General features: G+C 45.9%; 1 long non-coding RNA gene across 1 annotated transcript; it reads right to left on the reverse strand.

Annotated features, from left to right (window-relative positions):
• Nucleotides 1–1,069: 1,069 nt before the first annotated feature.
• Nucleotides 1,070–5,437, reverse strand: LOC125967041 (uncharacterized). Its single transcript, XR_007480651.2, has 4 exons — nucleotides 4,665–5,437; nucleotides 2,161–4,562; nucleotides 2,042–2,090; nucleotides 1,070–1,791 (listed from the first exon to the last, which is right to left on the reverse strand). It is a non-coding gene; the product is annotated as an uncharacterized lncRNA (long non-coding RNA).
• Nucleotides 5,438–6,985: the final 1,548 nt, after the last annotated feature.

Raw genomic sequence — 6,985 nt, forward strand, 5'->3', positions numbered from 1 at the left:
GCTGATGTATCAATGCCCGAGCGATTAGGCACATGGACGGGCAACCCCCAGCCTCGGGTCCGGATACGTCATTGCTCAAATCGGCAAATCATAGCAAGCTACAGAAGACTTTCTGCATCACATGAATTATTTTAGCGTGTGGTTTAGAAGTGTATTATACAAATGAACTTGTTTGCTTTGTACATTTTAGAGACATGCACATTGGCGAGATAGCGGCAGTACTTATGTGTATTTGTTAGGTTGCTTTGGGCAGAACAAACAGCAAAAGACGGGTCACATTGACCCAACTGTCTAATTGGGGCGCCTATCATTTGTAATGTACTTAAAAATTAAAATGATTAAAATTGTTAAAAATTATCACGTACAGTTAAATAGAGCATCAGACAGGTTGGGGCAAATATCTAGCATGTGATTTAGACGTCTATCATGCAAATGAGTTTGTTTTGTACTTTTAACACACATGCACATAGGCGGGATAACGGCAGTACTTTATTTCTTAGGTTGTTTTGGGCAAAACAATGAAAGGTGCATCGCATTGACCCAGCATCAGACAGGTTGAGGCAAATATACTGCTACTCGGTGGCAGCACTTGGAATTCATCTAGCCTTTCTGATATGGTCAATTTCATAAGGATGCCGGTATGAATTAGACCGCTATGGCCTTTACTTTACTCTGAACTCGGTGGTACCACCCAGTACATGTACCGAGGCTGGCCGTGTGGTTACTCAACTGTGCTTTGAATTGAAAGCTAAGGTCCTGGAAGTTACACGCTATTTTTATAAATTCAATTGACTTTAGCAGCAATCTGGACTGCTCAGCAACAGCCTTTTTTTTTGTAGTCAGACAGCCAATGAAGACATCAAGCCCTGTAACAAAACATGCAATAAGTTTCATATTCAAGAGATGCACCATGGATTGAGGCACATCGCGAATGATGACTGACACCAAAGTTGACTTTATTTACAAGACCACCAACAGGAAGCAAACACACCACTGTTGATTTTATTCACAAGAATGCCCACATGATGCATGACAATTCAAAACAAACCAAAAAATGGCTCAGACTAGATTAAAATAACAGCTTTTACTCATACAGAAAAATGTACCAACATTCTGCAAGATTCTGAGTTCGGTGGCCATTTTAAAGCAGGGTTGCCAAAGATGACTTATTGATCGCGACAGAGACCGTTTGTACGCTTGTCGTTTGCATGTATGGGTGTCTGGCTACTTGGCTTTTGTCAACAATTTAGAATGCATCCAGCTTTTCTTTGTGTAGTTAAAAAAAATAATACAAAGCCTGACACTGCATATTTAACAAGTCAATTTTGTTTCAGCCTAACTTTACAATTGTCTTGTCATTGAGAATGTCTCAAATGATTCCAGTTTGTATGCACGATAGACTGGCAATGCCAATGTTTAAAATGGACCACTTGAATTCAGTTCACAGTTTAATATCAGTTCAGTGGTACACACACACACAATTACAGTACAAACAGTTCATTTCATGATTAAAAAAACAGTAAAACAACAATATTGCAAAATGACGCCGCGCTGAGAAAGAAAGGCATCATGCAGATAGCCAATGTGCACACCCAGTGAAAAAGTGGAGGGAGGGACGGAAAGAAAGAAAGGACAAAAGAAAAAAAAAGTCATACTCTCCTTAAATGCTGGCTGGGCGCTTTGCCCTCGCCGCATCCGCACCCGTCCGTCTCGGCCGCTCATCACGGGCGAAGGTCGGCCGCTCCCCCCGGCCGGTATTCGACGTTTGGTCTCATCCTCCACCTCGTGCCACTGCAGAAAGGAAAACGGCACTCTGTTGCATGCGGTTCACTTCTGTGGACGTACTCATTACCTGTCTATTAAAGCTTGCTCCTATTTTAAGATCCCTTTAATTGCGTATGCATACATGAATGTTTTTGTTTTCTTTTTATGTCTGTTCCTATATGAAGAATTCAATGCTTATAATTTCTTTGTTGTAAAGTGCTTTGAGCTGCATTTCTTGTATGAAAAGTGCTCTACAAATAAAGTTTTTTATTATTACCCTCTGGTCTCGCGGTCCTGTCCAGTCCCTCTCTGGACTCGTCTTCCGCCTCGCACAGGTGCAAAAAGACAAACGGCACTCAGTTGCATGCGGCTCATTTCTGTCAACGTACTCATTACCTGCCCCCTCCCTGGTCTTGTGGGTGCAGCCCAGTCCCTCTCGGTGCAGGCTGGCGCTCGTCCCATCCGCCGCCCCGGCAACCCTGAACGGCAGACAAATAAGGAAATCAAATTAAAACTAACAAGTGTGTTGCAGATTGGATTGCCATGTCACCACCGCCTCTGGCCAGCCATGCATCAGGCTCCTCTTCAACACTTGGCGACTGCTTTCTTTGGGTGATTGGTGATTTGGCACCCCGCTCACCAATCGCGGGTCTTGTGGCCTCCGTTTCATACATCGTCTCTTCCACCTTGCAAGACAAGCACAAAAGTCTCGCTTGCGCTTGCCGTCGCTTGCGCTTGCAGTCGCTGCGCGGTCGCTTGCAGTCGCTGCGCGGTCGCTTGCGCTTGTAGTCGCTTGCGCTTGCCGTCGCTGCGCGGTCGCTTGCGCTAGCCGTCGCTGCGCGGTCGCTTGCGCTAGCCGTCGCTGCGCGGTCGCTTGCGCTAGCCGTCGCTGCGCGGTCGCTTGCGCTAGCCGTCGCTGCGCGGTCGCTTGCGCTAGCCGTCGCTGCGCGTTTGGCACTCAGTGAGGGCTGCACAACATTTTGGAAAATCAATTATATGGCAGTATTGGGCCAGACCACTGCATTCAGGAAAGTTGTGCAAAACTCTTGGATGGAGGTTAACTATTTGATCGCAATGAGATCAGTTAACTTTAACTTACATCAGTGACTTATCGTCTTAACTCATTACAAATAGTTAGGCAAGAAAACAAGTTTCATTTGAGACATGAAAAAAAAAATCTTTGCTGTCTTAAAGTGCATGTCAATAACCTAGACCACCATATGGCAGTTTTCCAATACACGTGCAGCCCTACACACATGTCACCATTGGTGTCCAAATGGCAGCCTCGGGGCAACTTGATCAACACACCACTCGAATGAACGCAACACTGCTTTGTGGCACAAAATATCAATGGCAACATTTCGTGATTGATTTAATGAATTTGTGTCAAATAATTCAGAATTTGTTTCAGTATGCAGCCCTCAAGCAGACATTGGGACACCGCTGGTGTAATTTAAAAAAAAAAAAAATCCACTTCACACGTTGAAGCTGCGCAGGTCGACGCCTCCAGGGAAGCGGGTCTCCCTCAGAACTCGGCGACTTCAGATCAATGCCACAGCAGTCAGTCCACCTCTGATCAGATTGTGTCACGTCCCGGTCGCCATCTGCAGAAACAGAAACAAATGTTAGAAACTCAAAGAGCACCCCAAGTTGTCGGTCACTTGCTTGCTTGATCACAGCGACTAGCTGCTTTTGGTGACCGTCGCCGGGTCGGATCGGGCCGTGCGCCCCCCCCCCCTTTTGCGTCCGGCCTGCAAATGGCAGAACATTCAATGAGTTGGGCGCTGCTCGCATCATTAGGTCTTCCTCATGGACCGGCTCGCATAAACACCGCCCCCTACACCTAGAGAACAAAGGACTGCTTAGATCGAGCACGACAGTGGTAGGTTGGAAAAAGACAAAATGTTACCGTCTCGCTCCAATGCTGCCCTACACCTAGGGGAGAACAAAGAACGCAAGTACCACAGTGGTAGGTTAGGGTTAGATGAAGTGCAACAGTGGCAGGTTAGAAAAAGACAAACTCGTACAAGTCAAATTGCAAAATTGGACTTTCGGAATCGGCTCGCTCCAACGCCGCCCTACACCGAGGGGGGTAGAACAAAGAATGCAGCAAGTACAACAGTGGCAGGTTAGAAAAAGACACAAAATGGTACAAGTCATATGGCAAGCTTGGACATTGGGCTCCGCGTCAAAGTTCAGTTTTGTCTCCATCCAAGTCACCACGTCCTCCCCCAAGTGAGCCGTCAATGGCAACCAAGCACAAGACAACGCTGGACCCAGACAAGTCACAACCACAGCACACCTCTTAAGCAAGACCAACCATCAGAGCCCCAAACACTGGCCACACCTGCAACCTTTCCGTCGTGCACCCATAACCAAAGGCAACCACACTGCCCCCTCCTGGGCACATAATCGGCACACGTCGCCTTTTGCAGCGCACTGCTTGATTCTTGACTTGATATAGCATTGCTCGTTTGGATATGGCATTGCTCCTTTGAACAGGTCATTGCTCCTTTGGACAGGCCATGGCTCCTCTAGACAGGCCATGGCTCCTTTGGATAGGCTATGGCTCCTTTGGATAGGCCATGGCTCCTTTGGATAGGCCATGGCATCTTCTGATAGGCCATGGCTCCTTTGGATAGGCCATGGCTCCTTTGGATAGGCCATGGCTCCTTTGGATAGGCCATGGCTCCTTTGGATAGGCCATGGCTCCTTTGGATAGGCCATTGCTCCTTTGGATAGGCCATTGTGCCTTTTCATATGGAATTCTACTTTTCCCATTCGGCTCCTCTTGCAGCCTACAATAACACACAGGCAGCCATTAATTGTGTGCTGGGAAGCTAAAACTCGACAACCATTGTGTGTTGGGAAGCTGAAACTTGACAAAAACAGGTTTTCACCTGATTTAGGACTAGTCTTCCTCAGTGCCCTCAACATCACTGAAATAGCTCCTCAAGAGCCTCATGCGTGCTTTGTATAGAAGGATGCTGGCTGGGCAGCCTTTTCTAGTGCTACAAAAGACAAACAGAAATTACTGCAACAAAAATCTATTTTAATTTTATACATACTAAGTAGAGTTTTGCAGTTGAAAAAATATATAATCATTATATTGTCGTATATTATGATATTATTCAGGATTATAATTCATATTTTAATTTCATCATTCATTAACTCACCTCACATTAGATAGATGATCCAGGTTGGCAGCGTCCAAAACGGGAGAAAATAACTCGCGCAAATGTTTGTTGCGTAACGGAACGAGAGCGGGTGGGCGCCATCTTTGAACTGATTTGGTCCGATTTGGACATGACGTAACAAATTCGTTACATATATCAGTTTGCATAACACGGAAATGGCCCACGCATGATATAAAATAGTAAAAAAGTGTTCAGTTAACTAGAATCAAACTAACATTTCAGACAAACACGCGCTTATCGCCGGCGTCATTTACGAACCTTCAACAAACAAACGTATGAAAAAAATGCTGGCCAGCATTAACACGAAAGACATTTGAAATACCGTAGCGGCAAAACGACCAAAACGCGCAACTACGCGACGCAAAGTCGATTGTGGCGTGCCGTGCCCAAACCTCAAGCACTCCCTAGACAGCGAAAATCCTGCAAGAAATAATAAATGGCATCGTAAGAAAGAGAGACGACAAGAAACGACGATCACTTACCTGAGAAAATGCCACGCACTCGGTGGCACCGGCATTTGAGAACTCCCCTTGAGCGCGAAAATCGTGCAACAAACACGGCGTCCGTCGCGAAAAACGGCAGGAGACGACAAACATTTGCTAGCGTGCTAGCTTACCTGAGAAACCGTCCGACCGCCGCCACGCACTCGATGGCACCTGCATATGATAACTCCCCTTGAGCACACCTGCCTTCAATTTACCTAAAGCCCTGACGTCACATCAGTCGATCAAATCTTCTTCTCCTGATCGTCCAACGGCGCTTGGCACACTGACGCCAACAGGTGGTCGCCTGTCATGGTGACCACTGTGGAAAGGGTTGCTTCGGACTATCCGTTGAAACTTTGAACACCGAACATGTTTGGGTGGATACCCTATCAATATGACCAAATCTTTTTTGTTTCCGAGCAGGCTCTGGTCGAGTGGTTAACGCCATTGCTTTCAATCAAATGAAAATATTTGTATCGATAGTTCATCCTAAAATGAATTGTTCTTGCAAAAATTCTGCGGCCGTTGCAGTGCTCCCGTGGACTCATTTTCAATTCAGTTGTTAAGCAACACCACACCGTTGCACAGAGACAATATATGACTGAATATATGACCCCACCCCCTCCACGTCACTGACTTACACACACTCAAAAACTCTGGGCACAAAAAAATGGGTGCAAACAAATGGTTTCAATGTTGTGATGCTGTTTGTTTTTCACAGCGCCCTACGAGATTGCGCAATCATTGGCTCCACAAACAAAAAGTGGTCTCATGTGTGCTGTGTGTTTGGGTGGAAATTGTTTCAACGGGACAATTTTGTCGTCGTCGCCTAACATTTTATCCCAAAGCGATGTTGACGAGAGGAGTGTGAACCGCTTGTAATTTCCTTTTTGGAATGGCTCTGACTATCACCTGGTGGCTTTCCCAGGGCGCCCTGAAACAATGTCATTTCTGGCAGCCGGCAATTTGTTTTCTATTTTGCAAGTCCACCTGCGTCTCGGCACAGGTCACCTTAGCTGCGGTCTATTCATGGGATCCTCTGCTGACCTTTTACGAAATGCTTCCAAATTGACTTTGATACGTTTGTTTTGCCCGTAACCGCGTTGGCTCCTTGTTCGACTCTAGCCTATTTACATCCAAACGTAAAGCTTCTGATAAGGCGGCCTATCCCGGGAGTACGTCACCCGTCGAGGGGAAAGCGTTTACACCTTTGAGTGCTTGTTTTGCAGCCTCTCAAAGTGTTTGCACATATTCAACGTGAGAGAAAAAAACAAAAATGACAAGTGCTAAATGGGGTCAGTGGCAAAACAATAGCACAGCTAGAAGCTGAGAAATACATTTTCAACAGCTCAGTGAGTCATGTTTTGGAACGACTCCAGAACTTTGTTTCTTCCAACCAGCCGAGTGATGCAATGAAAGAGAATTTGCGTTTCAGTTACTCATTATTAAAAGATCCAAAAGTGTTCTGTAAGTAAAGCTGAGCTGAGTTGAATGCCAAACTAATGTTTGTATGAACAAGAAGATGTACTCATCGAAAGC

This window comes from Syngnathus scovelli, chromosome 10, assembly GCF_024217435.2.
Source record: "Syngnathus scovelli strain Florida chromosome 10, RoL_Ssco_1.2, whole genome shotgun sequence".
NCBI classification, from domain to species: Eukaryota; Metazoa; Chordata; class Actinopteri; order Syngnathiformes; family Syngnathidae; genus Syngnathus; species Syngnathus scovelli.